The 17,919-nt window shown below is 50.4% G+C and overlaps 1 protein-coding gene across 9 annotated transcripts in view; it reads right to left on the reverse strand.

Moving 5' to 3' along the window:
* The window catches only part of ZMIZ1 (zinc finger MIZ-type containing 1), a 347,690-nt gene extending 330,293 nt beyond the window's left edge, over nt 1–17,397 (reverse strand). For 3 of the 9 annotated variants that reach the window (XM_050711821.1, XM_050711818.1, XM_050711809.1), the window contains exon 1: nt 16,718–16,824. The gene's annotated coding sequence lies outside the window, so the exon portion shown is untranslated. Of the gene's footprint in view, nt 1–16,324; nt 16,433–16,717; nt 16,969–17,217 lie in introns of those variants that run through there. The other 6 variants (XM_050711824.1, XM_050711811.1, XM_050711812.1 and 3 more) reach the window with 6 other exon arrangements.
* Nucleotides 17,398–17,919: the final 522 nt, after the last annotated feature.

A 17,919-nucleotide genomic window follows, 5' to 3' on the forward strand; every position in this document is an offset into this window, starting at 1 on the left:
CGCAGAGCCAGGTCACCTGCACGCATGCGTACTTGCTAACTTCAGGCTTTATGAGTGCATCAGAACACTTCACTGAGATTGCTTCAAGTGTCCCTGGTTACATATATACAAATAGTGGCCAGCTTACGGTTCTCACTTGCTTTTATTCATTTTACTTGGGCAAGTTTCCTCTGGAAGCTGATGAAGACAGCTGTTTTATACATTTCCATTGCACAGGTCTGTGTCCCCTCCTTCATATGACGCCTAACAAGTGAGAAGCCCCTCCACTAACACACACCGAGTAATCAAGGGGGATGTGTAGGCCTCCAGGACTGCGAGGCACCCCGCAGATGACACACATACATCTACAACCAGAGCCATGTACTCTGCAATTACCCAAGCAATGGGGCCACTCGTGAGCTGGCCTGAGAGCCAAAACCCCACGCTGAGCTACAAAACAACACTAAGAGCAGGGAGCATAAAATATGGCACGCCATGTTCCTTCGGGAACTTAAGGAATAATAATTTAGTCACCACTGGCAGCTAGTCAAGACACGCAGTTTAACAGCCAGGGTTATCTGTATCACTGCGGTGCCCAGGAGCCCCGGTCCCTGCACGTCACAGGAACAGGACCGCTCCTGCACGGTCCTGCAGCCGTGTCCCTGCCATAAGGCAGGAGCAGGTGGCCAGGGGCTGCTGCCACCGCGCCTCTGCCCTGGGAAGAGCAGATCCCAGTGGGAATGCTTCAGCTCTGCACAGGGGAGCCTGGCTCAGACCTCACCGTGCGCTTTCTGACAATATACTATGGTTTTATCCGCCACGGACGGGTGTGCTGGAGGCATCCCAGAGGCATACCAAACCAAGGGGAGGATGGGTGTCAAGGTTAGTGCTACCTCCTGCCAGCTCTACAGTGCGCAGTTCCCATGACCTGCTCTGACAGAAAAGGAAGCCATCCATTTCAGTAGAAGAGCAGTTCATACAGACAAAAGAGGGGGAGGGGATCCCATGTTGCATAAGATCCACATTAGGGCTTCCACAGTCCGTGGCACCTGGAGGCACCCTCTGCAGACCTTTCTGCTCCTCTCCAGAGCAGGCTGCCCTGGCCCTGCCGCACTCTCCAGGTGCCCATGAGCCAAAGACACAGCCGAGGCCGAGCGTTTCCAGGATTACCTCGCTTCGCTGGAGACAGCGGAGATGTCCAGCCTCCCAAGTCACCAACTCGACCTAGGAGCTGGCTGGTGCCTGGCACAGGCAGTATCAGAAGAGCTAAGTTCTCTTCACTGACTTGGTTCTTGGTTTTGGGACTGCCGGCCAGTTCCCAGGGCTGTACTACCAGAGGCCAAGTGGTGGCCAAAGAAGAGAAGGTCACGGGTAATTTGTGTCCCCATTTAGTGAGAGCCTACCTGCCCCCAGCAACAGATGCTCTAGCACTAATAGGAATGTAAGTTTATGCAAATCACAATATCACTTGACCCAATCTATTTTTGAGCTGGGTTTATTATTTTCAGCTAATTGTGAGGCTGGGGATCCATTTGACTTCCCAAGGCAGGAACAGCAGTTCAAGTGCTCCTCCCCAGCCCCACGCAGCTTTGCCACCCGGGCTGTGCTCGCACCATGACCTGCACGTCCACACGGGGAAAAAGACCAGGGAACCAAAGGGTGGGGGCAAGGAGGGAGAACTTGCACAGAAACGCAAGAAGGTTTTTGTTTTCTCCATCAGCTCACCAGTCTGATTCATCGCACACCTGCACAAACACTGATGCTAATGCAGCGTATGGATGGGAGTAACGTGCAGCAGGGAACCAGAGGCTGAAGCAGTCCCAACAAGGCCAAGCCACAGCCTGACGATGGAAGCACTGATCACCCGTCCTTCTCACAGGGTACAATGCTTGTACTGGGCATCACGGTATAGCTCCCACAATATTAACAATATTGCTTACTCCTGGCCAGGAGAAACAACTCAGGAAAACAGTTCTGCATGCTGCCCCGTGCTCAAGCCACTGCACATCTGGTAGCGATGGCCCCTTGCTCACTTGTCACCCTCCCTTCCTGGTGCCCAGTGACCCTGTGCTGACGGCATGGCCAGCACCAGCTCCAAGACACACCGCTTCTCACCATCTTCCAGAGGACACAACAAATGACACAGATGGGACCCAGCTGGGCCTCACACACCTCCCCTCTGTGGCTCCTGTCAGCATGGGGACTGGGCAAGGGCAGGATGTGGCCACACTGGGGACAACATGGCCAAAGTCCTGTGCTGCTAGGAACAGAGCTCAATCAGGTACATGTACTCCGGCTTGTTTTCTAAAAATCACCATGCCACCAGCCAGATGAATAGCACCCTTCAGCAATTTCAGCATTAAATCAAGGGAGGATGGAAGTTCAGCAAAACTTCAACAAAAACGCACAAAGTCTTGCGTTTGAACACACTATGTATGTTACATAAATACCACAGGAACATAGAAAAATAACTTCTCTGGGACAGCTGTTAACTGTTGAAGATTTTTCTGTAGAAGAAGAACATGCATTTGTTCCTGGAAAAACAATTTGTTTTGGTGTGTGTAAATGCTTTTTGTTGCTTGGGGGAACTGGAAGGTGACTTCAGACCACGGGGGAAGCCTGGACAGCTGAGCTGGGGGGGTTTTGGCCCCCCACCGACCTGCCTCCTGCGTTCCCAGCGTGGCCCTTGGTCAGCGCAGGGGCTGGGTGCAGTGCAGCCAGCCGTGTCAACAGTAGCTACTTCAGCTGATAATTAACCTTAATTGGGGCGGGGGGAGGGCGATGCAAAGGCTAAAAACACTCCCCCAAAAAACACAGCTTTTTACCCAGTCAGTGACCTGATCCTACTGACCGTGAGTCACACAACCAGTGACCTTAACGGGAGCAAACATCAGGGCAGGAAAGCCTTTCAAAACAAGACCAGCTAGTCATGGAAACAGCCTGGCACTGGCTGTTCTGGGGCCGTATGTACATACATGAGCGTGTGCTGCAAGTGGGACCTGCAGCTTTACATAGACCTATAATTACCATATATGTAAATAATAATGTAAATAATGTTGTTTAAAGGACCATCTCCTGGGAGCGCTTTATTTGTATGCTTTAAGTACACTGCTTAAAGCCTTGGAGGAGGACAGCTGCTGTCCAACCATAAGCGCAGTGTGTTAAAACCAAGATCTCCAGCCCAAGCACCTGCGGACACAAGCACGGTGTCACCAGTGGGCACAGCCCCACCAGGCACACCTCATGCCAGCACACCTGCAGCAGCAGCAGCGCCCACAAAGGCTCCCGCTGTGCACAAGATGCTGCATTTCGAGTGTGTGCGCAGCCCCTAGGGCGGTGACCCCGAGGGAGCCTCCACAGGGCACCCAGCACCGCGCCGCCCTAGCTGCTCTGCCTGCATCCTGGTTGCGAGCAGCAGCAGCCCGCGCGCATTACCCACTTCTCACGTCAAGCCAAGTGACAGCGTACGCATCCAGCAGGCAGTCTTCTGAGACCCCGCGCTCACACGGCCATGAACGTGTGCCAACCGTAACGCCCTTCTGGAGGCTCGGCGCTCGCGGCAGGAACTTGTGACCACCAAACCCTCCCAAGGCTTGAATTTACCAAGAATAATGCCCAGTAACCAAAAAAATAGAAATTAAGGTTGAATATTAACATAAAAGACTTCAGAATTTGAAAGCGTTCTGCCACGTGATGCTTTCAGCTATAATTAAAATATGGCACATGTGTTTGACACTTATTTTTTAGTGTTCAAAAACATTTCAGTTGCTAGCCCTTTGCCATCTGTTTCCTATCGTTATTCCATTAAAATACTTTTCATTTCTCTAACAGTGCAAGAGTAAGATTTTTTTCCGGGTGACTACATTGTTATCTCCTTTACTTGAACTGTACTATTTCAGATTTTTACTTTTTTATTTTGTTTAGGAGCATACAGGCTCCTCCCAACTCCCCCAAAGCACGGGCTAACAAAGCAAGCTAGCTTAAAACCAGCCAAACACATCCCCTTCTCTCCACCTTCCAAAAAATACTTCTTCAAAGTCTCCGAGGAAACTAAATAAAACAGCTCATCAGCTGCAAAAAACATTAGGATATTCGTCCTAGAAAGGAACAGCTCGCACTGGCACACGCCCGGGACGAAAACAAAGGCTCGGCACACAGTACGGAGATGACACCAGGCGAAACACTCCCCGTTCCCAGGCAAAAACACTCGAGCTCGACCGACTGCACCAGCGCGAGCGGCCGTGCAGCGGGGAAGTCGCCCACGTACAAGGAAGAGGTGGTTTCTGAGCAGTTATCAGGAGCGAGCGCAGTAATTCTTACCTGGAAAGTGCTGTTTGCAGCTGCTCACCGATTTGTCAGCGCTCTCGCTGCTCTCGCCTCATGATTTATGATGCTCTACCCAGCACTGAGCCTTCTATTACTGTCCTCATTTATTGCCTGCAGCTGTCATTCTTACCAACAATTCTACCGCTGTTTGTAGGTGAGATATCACAGGTATTTAGCGTGCACCTAGAGATGCAATTTTAATCAAACCTCCTCACAGGCAGTATTTAAGTGTTAGCACAACCGCACAGAGTGCAGCAATTCAGGGGGACTTGACCAACCAAAATTACGACAGGCAGAACTGTTCATTCATAAATGCCTCAAAAGGATGGATGTCCAACAGTCCTGGGGACATCCGCTGATTTGTGAGTGAAGATAGAAGTAGTACCCATAGATCACAAAGCCTTCTGACAGGTATTTAAATGCACAACAAGTATATTAATACAAATTCAGCAACTTCACTTTTTATAGCCAAAATGCCAAGGAGGTAAATCCAACTACACCTTTCTCACCCTGTATTTTTTCCCAGCCGGCAATTTTCCCCCTTAGAGCAGCCAGTTTTTTCAGCATCTCCAAAAAACCTGCTGCATCTGCCTGTTTTGGACTAACAGCAGTGGAAGGGGGAACAGGTTTTAAACCCAACAATTGCCCTTCAAGCTCTCAGTGCGTTTTCTGGACATGAACAATTTGAGAACCAGAAATTTTAACCCACACAGTCCGTGCTTAATTTGGGGGAAAGCCACAAGACGTTGGACTGGTTGACAAACAGCAGCACAGCATTGCCGGCAGATTGCTTTGGGGAGGGCATCCCCCAGGCTGCAGCACAATGGGGCTCCCTCGCCAAACTGCAGCCACCACCACAGAGCACGGAACAGAAACAAGTACAGAGTCCCAGAGCTACGTCTAGTACTATTTTCACATACACGCTAAAGCCCCAACTCCTTAATGCAACTGATAGTAACAGCATCTCTGTTTATTCAGGGAGTTTCTAGCGCTTGTGACTGTGGGTAAAACTTGAAAATATGAACCCTCAACAAGCCCCAAAAGCCAGATCTTGCAAAGACGAGTTTATCACTGTTTTAAATGATCCTATGGGCCTGGCTTCTGGTGCCTGAGTATTTTAAGGTCGGCAATCTTAAATTAGACCGATCAGTACTCTAAGCACTAAGCCCACATTTCTCTAAGTTCTTTTCTTCAACACCATCCAGGGTACACAGCATGAAAATGACAAGGCAAAACCAACAATTGTGAATTTACAGTCAGAAGGTAACCTGAAGGCCATCGTTGTTGTAGTCGAGCTTTATTTATAGCTTAACAGATAGTGTCAAAATAGAAGCTACAAATTAAACACGTAATTCTCTAAAAGGAAAAGTGATGATGCATTACACTCTACAACGGTAAGGTACTGAAGAACCTCCGGTGTCTGTAGGTTAATACTTACAACGCATGTAGATGTCAACTGATCCTATTACCCCTCCACGTCCCTGTCCCTCCACCCAAGATGACTGGGTCACATCGAGATCAGTGCACAGAGAGAACAGGCACCAGGTGGGAGCTGCCATTAAACCATTAGCTGGTGTGCAACTGTCTGCTCCCAGGTTAACAAACTAAGCCTGCTTTTAAATTGAGCACTAATTGGAGCACGTTTTAAGAGTTCAGGAACATACAACCTTCAAACTCTTCTGAGGATGCATTTCATTTGTTTAAACGCACAATGCACCTTTTGTCTTCCCGTAACGCTTACTAGGAAAGTAGGTCTTAATTGCTCATACGTTTTTGGTTGGGGTGGGCAAGGGGGAGGGAAACAAGCAAAATCTGGACTCACCTGTGATTTGATTTTGACACATTTATGCACACACACACTTTCTAATTTCAGCTTTTGCCCCTTTCCTCTCCTTTTCCCTATGTCTAACTGGCATAACCACAAAAGGTGTACATTGGGTGGAAGTAACAAATCTATAGAGAACACATGCAGTCTGTGCTTTACATAAAGACGTACTTTCTAGCTAGGACTACCTCTACATTAGCTTTTAGCACAGATAAGACGTGCCTAGTTCAACAAAGTCACCCCCTCCTCTGTCACAGAAGGCCCCTCCAAAGACAGAAGGGGGATCCCTGCCCCGGCACCCACCCGACGTGCCCACAGCACTCTGTCACCTCTTAGAGCCTGAGACAGAGACCTCCTGCTGCTGAGAGCATCCCCAAGACTCCTCCCTCCAGTCACCCCGTAATTGGGGAATTAAACACAAACACACACCAAAAACTCAGAAGCTTCTATTGATCATTATCTCTTTTTTTAATCCTGCACAGGATAATTTCTTTTATTGGCAACAGGAGAAAAAAGCCAAAATTTTCCAAACCTCACGCAGCTGAGAGGACAACTCTAACTGCTTTTATATTCAAACACAGATTCCCATCCCAGCCTCAGATGATGCCTCTACAATCTGATCACTCATGCATATATGTATGGCTCTTTGCTGACAAACAACCTGACTCCTCCACTTGTGCAACTTGCATTACTCACACGGAAGCCTTGGCAGAGGCAGGCCAACATATGTTAATTACTGGGTTGCATTATAATAGGTCTAACATCTTGTTTCCCATCCAGGGTTTTAAAATAAATGGAAACAACAGTCTCTTTGGATACAGAAGTATGTATTTTTGTATCTCGAACTAAAAATATTCTACGTTAAACACACAAATAGATCAACTGCCAGAGAATTCCTGCCTCCTTTCTGTTCCTTTTGCAGGGTTTAATCCTTACTAAACGAAGATGTCAGACAATCTTCACAAGAGATTAGCATATGTGCATTTGTATTTCATTACAAATTATTCCTCAGTCAGGTGCAGCAGTGACAATGGGAGCTTAACTCCGCAGTCCTTCATTACTTCAAGAAGGAGTTTATCAGGTGAAGTTGTCTTCAGCAGAACAAAGCATAAATTCATGAACGCTGAAGGAGCACGAACAGAGCAGAGCTATACTTAAAAATGTATTTTTTCATGTGACAGGAGATATGAACTATGTTTCTTCATTGTATGATTTAGTATGCTGGGATATTGCTAGGACAAGATGTTGGCAACATTACAAGTATTTTTGATTTACATTTCTCTTTATTGAGAAAGAAATGTTGAGGGCTAGAGCTGTAGTTTCAGACAAAGGAGAACGAAGACTCAGTGCTGACATGCTGCTGTTCCTTTTTGGATGACCAAATTCAAAGTTTTAAATGAACATTTTAAAACAGATGACACCACAGAATACCACAAATATTAGAAATTTTGGTGGAATTTTCAGAGGAGTAGTACTCCAAAAATAGGCATGAGTACAGGACTTTCTTCCACAAAAGGTTTCACTAGGGGTTCACACACAGAGAATAATTTATCTACGCACTCAGGATACAAAATTTAATCAAATGAAAACACCATCTCTTAGAATTCATTTTATTTCATTTTCAAGTGATTTAACAAATCTAATGACAGAAGTGTCACACAACTGTGACCAGAAGCCTCCGGAGCATTATGCTTTGCTGTTCACCACCACGCTGCCCAGCACCCCCGAGCAGCAGCCAGCCCCTGGCCGTGCTGGCGCCCACACTGCTCCCCTTGTGCTGCTCGCCTTGCTCAGAGCCCAGCCAGCAGCAGGCAGATGGTGGCCAATAAGGAAGCTATCAAGCCGTCTTAGTCACCATGGCAGACCCCGGGAGCTTCACAACAGCAGCCTCGCTGCCCTCCCCTTGGCTCATTTCAGCTCGCTAAGATGTTTACCTGCATGCGGCTAGTACTCCCAGCTACAGGGCAAACAGACGTGAGAGCTCTCTTAGATGTGCATGTCCAGTGTCATGCCTGTGAAGACACCGCTGCAGCCACGGGTAGCACTGACCCCAGGTATCCAAAGGTTAAAGAATAGTGCCCTACAACAGGTACCAATTGCTGCCCGGGGCGAGCAACCGTGCTCTGTTATCCTAGAGGCAACACACCAAACTCTTCAAAATGGATGCTCAACATATCAATCAGTTAACAAAAGGAACTTCACCAGATGAATCCCAAATTTCACATATTTTTGCATTTATTTAGAGACAAAGCAATCCTGATATTTTGCTTAGTGATTAAAAAAAACAGCCCTGAATTTAAGGTGCCCATCTGCTTACCCCCAACAGTTCCCCAAACCCCAGCTCTGCACCCCCTGGCATATGCCTGCTCCGCTCCCCTGCAGACCGCACGCCTCCCAAGTCCCTCCGTCTGCTGGCCTCTTCACAAAGAGCAATCTGCTATCGATGACGGTGGAATAAAAGTCCTTTCCGAGCCTGCTGTAATCCCAATAGCTCTGAACTCCGTAGCACTGCCTTTTTCAAGGCGTTTGCACACACAGCTACCCCTTAGCCCAAGCCTGAGCAGCATCGAGCACCGCGGGCTCTGCACCGGAGGCTGCCTTCTGCTCTAAGCCTGTGCTGCTCCGTCAGTAAGTGCGCCCATCGCCTCCGTGCTCAGGCTTCATTGCAATTTCACATGGTCTACACAACGGCTTTAAAATACTTATCACGTGTCCTGTTGCTGATTCCTTCTGAAGTATAAACAAGGTCTGAATGTTCCTCCCTTTGTCTGCAACACACCTGAGCATCATCTGGTATGCCAGGCTTCATCCTGAAGGCAGGCACGTTACTGTTAGGAGAAGTCAGAGTGTTGCATCTTTCACACCTAAGCTGCACCTTTGTTAAATATTGGAATTATTTGTTATTAAAAACACTTCAAAGGCTCCCCCAGGTTTATTCCGCACTTTGCCTCCCATAGGTTGCCAGCAGCTGTTGCCATAATTTTCTTGTCCCTTGACGAAGAACAACAATGTCAACTGAAGCAGCGCTGTCTGTGCCACAAGCCAACAGCAGGCACTCAAGGGAGAGGTGTGACACTCTTCGGCCGGGCTTCAGAGCCCTCCTGGCGCCCAGCACCTGCTCCCAGCACTGTTGGGTGTTTGAGCGTGGCCAAGATCCCCCCGAGGTGTCTCTGCAGCAGCAGGACATGGGCTGGGAATGGGCCACAGTGGTACACAAGCCCACGCGTCTCAGCTCTTGAGATGGCTTTAACCAGGTTTTCCGAGGCTCTGCTAGTGACCTAAAATAACTTCTCCTTACATAATGCTGTTATGATTTTAATGTGCGAGATGTCAGAGTTTTACAGTGCCAAAAGCCAAAGCTATGCATTGAGCTGGAAAGCCAGTAGGCTCCCGCGTCTAATGGTATCACACTCCAGCTGGACTGCAATCCCAGGCTTTTTAAACCAGTGATGTAAGTCTGGGGAGAAATCTCGTACTTGAGAGGGGGACCAAAGAGATGCACGTATAGTTCTTGCAATACATTTCTCACAGAGCAACTGAGAGTGGCTTTGAGCCTCGCCATACGAGCTGTATGCCAGCAGACCTCTCTGAAGCAATAAACCTGTGAACGCAACAAAGCTGAACACACGTTACATCCGTGGCAAACCAGCCTCATGAACACAGCACGCTGCACTCATGTTTCCAGTCATGGAGCTGCCACCTGTGTCTGCAGGCATGCACCCATCACAGCCCATGACTTGCTGTGAAACACAGACAGTGGCTGCTGGGGCACTTAATGGCTTCACAAAGCATCTGAAGAGCAGAAACCCCGGCGTGCAGATAGTCTGGATCCCAAGAGCATTTGCAGGATGACAGCTCACAGCCCAGAGTCTTTTTAGAACAAGCATTCCCATCTTAAAAAAAAGATAATTGTTTAATCAAATGTAAAGTGCATCAACCTGTGCTAAGAGGAGGAGGGAAGAAAAGCTTTCTTTGAAAATGCTTGGGGCAGGCGTTGGGTTGCTGCAAGGGAGGCCAACATAAGCTGTATACTAGCTCTAAACAAGTTAACTTCTGTGATCCCATTGCTGGGAAAAGGGTTATAAGAGCATTAAACAAACACAGGCTTTCCAAGCAAGACACCAAGAGATCGGGTAGACTGCCTGACAACCACATCATTCTTCTTTCCCCTTGCAAACCTGCAGGATAATAAACCCTCCTCTCTTTCGTATATAGAGAGATATAAAAATGCTTTTTAAAGCTTTTATCCTGCCTATTTTTTTATTGGGGGGATAGAGGAAAAGCAGCCGGGGGGGGGGGGGGGGGGAGAAAAAACGGATGGAAAGCCAAATGGATCTTCTGTTGGCCCACCAATGTCTTAGCTTTAAAATGCAAATGTGACAGTGCTGGTTGTCAAACTACTCTGGTTGCAGTAACTTGTATTTTTGCCATGCATTTTAAGCAAAAACATTTTCTGAACAAGTTTTCCTGTTGATAAGGTGTGTTTTCTTAAAATCATTTACACAGCAAAAAGCTTTTACAGTTACATGCAATGCAAAGGAAAAACTAAAGTGTATGTTCAAGTGATGATACGTAAGGTACATGGCTATTTTCAAACCTCCTACGGGGGCAGCCCACCTTCTGGCTGGACGAGCAGATGCTCAGGCCAGGCTCTGGGGCAGCAGGACAACGGGGCGGTGAGCTGCCCTCACCTCCTTGAGCATGCAAGGTAACCAGGGTGTGCTGTCCTACAGCCTGAGACACGAGCCTTTTCTCACCGCCACTCAACTCTTCCTCTTTGTTTTCTTCCCGTCACACCTCTAAAACAACCAAAGGCAGATGGCAACCTTTGAGCTGGAGGGAGCATGTTTACCAGGCGGCTGTTGGACAACGCTCCAGATCATCCTGAGTGAACAGCGCAGGGGAAGGATCTGAGCTGCAGCAGCATGCAAAACCAGTTGTAAAAACCCTCATGAGCTTAAGGCTATTATTTTTAAACCTTCAGTGAGGTAGAAGCAACAATCAAACTAGTGACAGCTCACCTTCTCAACATCTGTGAGACCAGGCAGAGCCCAGGGAAGGCCAGCCCCAGCCCCTCTCACCAGCAGCTGCCCAGCAGCACCCTGCTCTGCCGTCCCTGTCCCACCATGCCCTTACACAGTGAGCCTGCATTCGCTCAGTTCATCTGTATTTGGAATGGGTCTTGAGGAATGAGAGACCTGCCCTTCAAAATTTCCTGATGGAGATAGGGGAGGGTGTGCATTTCAGGACAGCCTAAAAGGCTCCGCTGTTCTCAGAGGGAAGCAGGAGTACAGCCAAGAAACAAGCAGATATTCATCAAGGGAACTGTTCCTGCTACCAAGCAGCCAACTGAAGCCCCTACTATTCTGTCACGTCTATGTCACTGCAGCCCCAATAAATAAGCCCTTCTGATTACTTACGAGACCATCCGGAAACCAAGAGACTGGTAACACTCACTTTGCCAGCTGGTCAGCCACTGCAGACCTACAGCCTTAAAGACATGAGAAAAGGAAAATCCAAAGACAACACAAGCTTGCTGTCTATGTATTCCTTTTCTCTCACTCCTCAAACACATATCCAATCAGCAAAGATGGCAAATGGTATTTCCCAGCTGCAAAGAGCTGCAACTTGATCCAGGCAGAGCTTGCCCACGTTTGTGCACTGGGCAGACCAAGCAGGCAGCGCTCTCCACTTAACGCTACGCTGACCAGATGGACTGCGAGCCCGAGTCACCAGAGGCCACCAGGCACAGCTCAGAGCATCAGAACCAGAGCTCTGAAGACAACTGAATGAAGACAACAATTCCCGTGCTGGTTTTCCATGACGCCTGTGGCTTTCATTCTCATGCTAGCCCTGATGACACCCAGCTACCATCCATAGGTTAGAGCTGTCCCCACTTCCCAAGTCCGACCTGCAGCAGTGCTGCTCTTCTCCGACAACACGAGGCTGACAGCCAGCACTGCGGCTCTGTGCTCGCAGCCAGCACCGAGCACCTGAAGCAGGGCTCTGCAAGGTGAGGAGGGCAGCACTGCCAGCGGGTCGGGCAGCCAAGTATCATCGCCTGGCTGTGGTCCGCGGGCTGCAGGAGGACACCTTTGCATAAGGACATATTGCTTGTGTAAATCAGCTTGCCACCATCCACTGGCATATAAACACAAAGTCAGGAAGGAAAAAACAAACCAAACTCCTTACGAAGACAAACAAGGAGCAGGAGGGGCAGTCCAAATCCAGTTCTATGCAATTTCCACTACTCAGTAGCACCGTGCACGTTCCCGGCTTTGGCGTTATGTCTTGTGTCCCTCCTACCCCCGTCCATGCTGGACCAATAGCCTGCCCACGTCGCTTTGGGAATCAATTCAAAGCTGCTCTGTCGAGTCAAAACAAATGCCGGATTATCAACAAAGGGATGCACTTCCTACATTTATCCTAATGGAATGCTAACGTGATAGCTTCTGTGCCACTACCTTGACATTAATATGCTACACAAAACAGCTCGATTTATCGAATTACCTAATGAAAGGACAGACTGGTCTGAGTTCAGGGATTTCATTAGGTCCTAAACCTTATTCAGAAGAGCATCAACCCCACTAGCAGGGACTGTGTTTGGCTGCCCCGGGACTTGGTAGAGGAGCACAGCTTTTCCTATCCTCTGTTACAGGTCTAAGAAGTGCAAGCAACTGAAGGAAATTATGGGTGGCCTGGGCCAAATGACTGCCTATCCAGGGCTTCCAAAGGGAATGGTCTTTAATGAGTGAGTCATTCCCTGAGAACTAAGTTTATCTCTGTTGATACTTGCACGAGAAATTTGATGGAAAGTGATTTTGCCTGCCTAAAAATAGCTTTCTTTCCCCCTCCCCCCAGATACAGAACACCCACAGCAATTTGCCCTGCTTGATAAAGGGTAGTGGCACAGTACCGAAACCCCCAAACCTCACCCTTCCAGGCCATGTGAGCTCCAGTGCAACTTGATGGATTAGAACCAAAAACAACACAAAACAAGTGTAGGACCATCCTCTACTCTCATAATACACTACTGCCTCCAACAGTCAAGCTGTGGAGATCCATTACAACCCATTGCCTGGACATTGCTCCTGCAGCTTATACCACCTTTAAAAATTTCAAACATTAACCAAGCGGCATGCTAATGATCCTGCAAAATCCAATGGAAATAAATAAAATGAAATTGCTACATAAGAAGTTTTTGCTTTTAGAACGAGAAGCAGAAGAAAAATCAATATGACAAAGCAACATTCCAATTCTCAAACCTTGTTTTTAAGCCAAAGACACCATTTTCAAGCAGAAATGATTTCTAATACCACTGACACAGCCTCCACTTACCATCAGCAGGAAAGCTTACATATGCCAAATTCAGCGAAAGGAGCACACACTTCTGAGCAGCAGGCACATCAGTGCCCATCCATGGTGCTCTGTATTGCTGCCATATGATGTGCTTTCTCATAAAAATATGGAAATGGATAAAGAGGACTCGTGCTCCTCATCCCACAACAGGCAGTTGACGAGAACAAGCGTAAACCAACCCTAAATTCTTCAGCAATACCCTTGTCACTTGGCTGTAACAGAGGATAGGGTTTCACAAAAATTGGTCTAACTAGGAGTGAACAAACCAGCCAATTGCACAGTGGTCAAATCTCATACCGCAGGCATGAACTGCTTGTGAGAGCCAGGCGCCCCAGGTAGGGCAGCAGCAGCCCACCAGCACCCGCGGCCACCTTTCCTCCCCTGGGCTGGGAAGGAAGCCGGGTCCCGCTGCCTGAAGCCTACCAGAAACACTGGGGAAGGCAAAAAGAACGCCAGCTTTGTTTCCTCGGAGATGCATTTTTCTTCCATTTCCAGAGAAGAAACCAGGCTCTCCAGAGCTGCTAGTACAAACACCAAGTTGCTAAAAAAAAAAAAAAAAAAAAAAAAAAAGAAGCCAACATTGTCTCCAACTATAGTATCAGCGATGTAACTGCCACCCGAGATGTCTGGGTTGTTGGCTGCTTGTTTGTTTTTTTTTTCCTCCTTTGTCTACACAAAACCTTTGGAACCTATAAAAGTGGAGGAGATTTAGGGTAAAGTGCAAGCGACTCCCAAGAAAAGTTATGAATGGAAACATGCTGCACAGAGCCCTCTCCTTTCAGCTCCCCGTAACCACTCCTGATCAGTGCAAATCTTAGGTTATGCCGAAACCAATCTATTATCTTCTGTGGGTTTCTTAAAATATTCTAAAAACAGAATTTTGTACTGTACTGTGACTGCGCATCTCAGACAGCACAAAATGCTGTGTGTATATACATATACACACACACACACAGAGCAACTCGCTTCTTTCCTGAAGCAAAGTTTTCATTGATCCTTTGCCACAGCCTCTATTATTGTTTCTAATCATTATCAACGTTTAAGGTATTGTGGACTGTAAACAATGCAAACAATAACGGCATCTGCCCCTGTTATGAGTGCCACCAGCAGGTTAGATACCTACATTGACTGGTCCTGAGGGGGTTCTTTTTCAATTCTCCAAGCCCAAACTAAGTTTAACTTACAATTTACAGAGTAATCTTTAAATCTGCCACCTTTCAAGGTAGTATTATCTTGAGTAGATAAAAATCGCAAGTCTGTCAATTAAACCCCAGGAAATTTTTCATTGTTTTAAACTGTAATCCTAAAGTCGCTTAATTCTCTAAAGCTTTTTTTTTTTTAAACTCAGAAATTCTGTAACATTCCTGGTCATCTTCACACTCGTGGGGAAAAAATATACTCGTCATTTGCAAATTATACATAAATATAAAAACAAGCAAAAATTGAGGCATTTTCCTAAGATGTTTTAAAAGTAAAGATAGAAATAAAAAAGGTCCTTGACTCTGGGATATTTAGGGGATTTCAAGTCATGTTTTCCATAATCTCATTTAAAAAAATAAGCGGCCTTTTTCTCTCTCCTCCCCCCAACTCAGCGGAAAACAGCCACCAAACGCACTCAACTAGCCTCAAAGTCACACGTGCTCCATTGCAGATCTTGCTTTCAATGTGTCTTTTGTTTGATGGCTGGTGTTTCAACATCCTCAACTTGAACAGAAAAAGGTCAGAGCAAGTCTCCTGGCATTCACAAACCTGAATCAAGCCCCGCCAAGAGAAGATTGATGCCACAGTAAATTTCCCTCTATCGAGAGAAGGAAGTAGAAGTTTGAATCGCAGACCAACTATGTTTGTTCGACAGACCCTTGTTCTCCCAGAGACCGTCAGCGGAGCGTAATTTTGCTCGACTCTTTTGTGAAACTTTCCTGCTGCTGCTGGCAGTGCTCTCAGAGCCCTGCCACCGTGCCCCCGCTGCACCGGCACGGCGCCTCCAGCCGCCTCCTGCCAGCAGAGCTGCGAGCCGCGCATCCCGGCCTTGGGCCCTTTCTTCTCCCCGTCCTGCTTTCACTTGGCTCCTGTTTGGTCCCCACGGCGTGCTGCCCCAGCTGGGGAGCAGAGGCTGCCCCAGGTCGGCCTCTGCCCAAGGCCAAGATCCACCCGGCAGCCCCTGGGGAGCTGCTGCTGCTAGGGATTCCTTAAAAGCTCTGGCACTTGAAGGCGCTTGGAGCTGCTCAACCAGAGCTGGGAGCCAGAGCCCTGCCTCAGCATTAATGGGCTTTTGCCCTTTTAAATTTTATAAGCCTGTCGCCTTTCTGATGCGCGGAGTTTTATTCAGAGCCCTAAATGGCCATTGCGTATGTAAACGCCAGCCTGCAGAGGTAGCACCCTAAAACCACCCCGGGTCATTCATCTCCCCCGCTCTCCTACTGTCTCTTAGGAAACCTTTGATAGAGCATTTGTTCAGGCTGCCAAGTTAAATCCTCTTCTGCCGTGTCAACGCATTGAAAAAGGCACTCGCAACACCCGCTCCGCTCCGGCCTGCAGACCCAGGGCAGAAATCCCCTTCCTTCCCCCGGCACCGCCGTGCCGCTCGCAGCTCGGAGCCCCGCACCGGGCAGCGGCGCGGCTGCCCCTCAGGTTACCACCGCACCCCGCTGCCCCCGGCGCTGGGGGGGCCCCAAAACCCCCCAAATCCCCCCGAGCCCCCCCCCCGGCGCTGCGAGAGCCGACCCCCGGCGGGGCGCGGCGCAAAGTTTGCAGCCCCCGGCGCGGCTCCGAGCGGCCCCGCCGCACCCCCCCCCCCCCCCCGCCGCCAGCCCGGCGGCCCCGCGCCGTGTTTACATTCCCGGAGCGGCGCTCAGCCGCCCGCCGCCGCTCCCCTCGCACAAAGGCGGCCGTGCCGAGCCGAGCCGAGCCGTGCCGGGTCCCCCCGGCTTCCCGGACAGATGCACCGGGGGCAGGGCAAGGCCGGCGGGGGGGCCGCCTGCGACTCCTTCCTGCTGCCCGCCGGGGAGGCCCCGCTCCCGAGCGGCTCGCCGGAGCCAGCCGCCAACAATTCGCCCCCCAGCCCCCGGGCTCGCCCCCCCGGCCCCCTTTGTTTTGCCGGCCTCCTCCGCCAACTTCGCCCCGGGCCGGGCCGGGCCGGGCCCCCCAAGGGCACTCCCCGCGCTCCCCCCCCCCCCCCATTGTCCGCGCCCCCTGCCCGGGGGGCTGCGAGCGGCGCCCCCAACTTACCCGGCTCGGCTCGGCACCAGGCACCGTCCTCTCTCCCCCACCGCTCCGCGGCTCTAGCGGGGTATTCCGCCAGACAGATTTTTTTTATTCCCCCTCTCGCCCGGCTCCCCCCGCCCCCCCCCCCCCACCCTTGTCCTTTTTTTTTTTTTTTTTTTTTTTTGCCTTCCCCTTTCTCCCCCCCCCCCCTTTTCCCTCGCCCACGGCCAGCGAAAGGCAGCGCGGTGCCGGCGGGTGAGTAAGTGAATCAACTCGCAGGGCGCACGGCAAGTTGGAGTGTCGGGTTACACGGGCTGCTCGGTTACCGACGGGCCACGCTCGGTGGCTGCTGGCAAAATCTGTCCCAGATTCCTATCTGAAAGGGAGCTGCCTCCTGCGGGGATGTTCCCCCCCCCGCCCCCCCCCCGACACACGCGAGCACACACACACACACGCACACGCACGCACCACCCCAAGTTAAGAGCTGGGAGGCGAGTTAAAAAACATCGCGAATATCGGCTTACGGCGGGGTGTGAGGCGGGGAGGCGCGGCTGAGGCTTCCTGGATTGCACGCACGCGAAGAAAAAAAAAAAAAAAAAGGAAAAAGAGAGAAAACCCTTCCACTCCGCGAAGCCAAAGCAGGAGAACACCCCCCCCTTCTCCCCCCCCCGCCTGCCACGGGGGAAAGCCGCCCGGGAGCCAGCACGCACCGAAGCATGCGGTGCCTCCGTCCGCACGGCAGATTTTTCATTATTTATTACTATTTGTTATCTTTTTTTGCACGGAAACGGGGAGAAGCTGCCGGGCGGGCAGGGGGCAGCTGCTCCCCGGCTCCCTGCCACCCCCTGGGGCCCCCCCGGGAAGGGGCGGCTCCGGCCGGGGGTCCCCGGGGGGCGGCCCCGGGGCCGGGGGAGGGCAGAGGGGGGCCCCCCGCCAACACCGGGGCGTTTGGGCGGCTCGGGAGTCCACCGCGGTGTGCGGGGAGGACCCAGCCCGCAGCCGCCAACTCCCCGCCCCCCCCCCCCCCCCCCCCCCCCCCAGCGCACTCCCAGGACAATCAGCTCTTTACGAGGAGCTGCTAATTAGGCGAGCCGCCCCCAGACCCCCCCCTATTTCCCCCCGCCGCCCCCGCCCCCTGCCCGCCCCCCGTGCTCGCAGCCCCGGGGGGGGGCAGACAGCCGGGGAGCAGCGCCGCCCCCCCCCCCCCCCCCCCCCCCCCCGAACCC

Source organism: Cygnus atratus, chromosome 7, assembly GCF_013377495.2.
Source record: "Cygnus atratus isolate AKBS03 ecotype Queensland, Australia chromosome 7, CAtr_DNAZoo_HiC_assembly, whole genome shotgun sequence".
Classification (NCBI taxonomy): domain Eukaryota; kingdom Metazoa; phylum Chordata; class Aves; order Anseriformes; family Anatidae; genus Cygnus; species Cygnus atratus.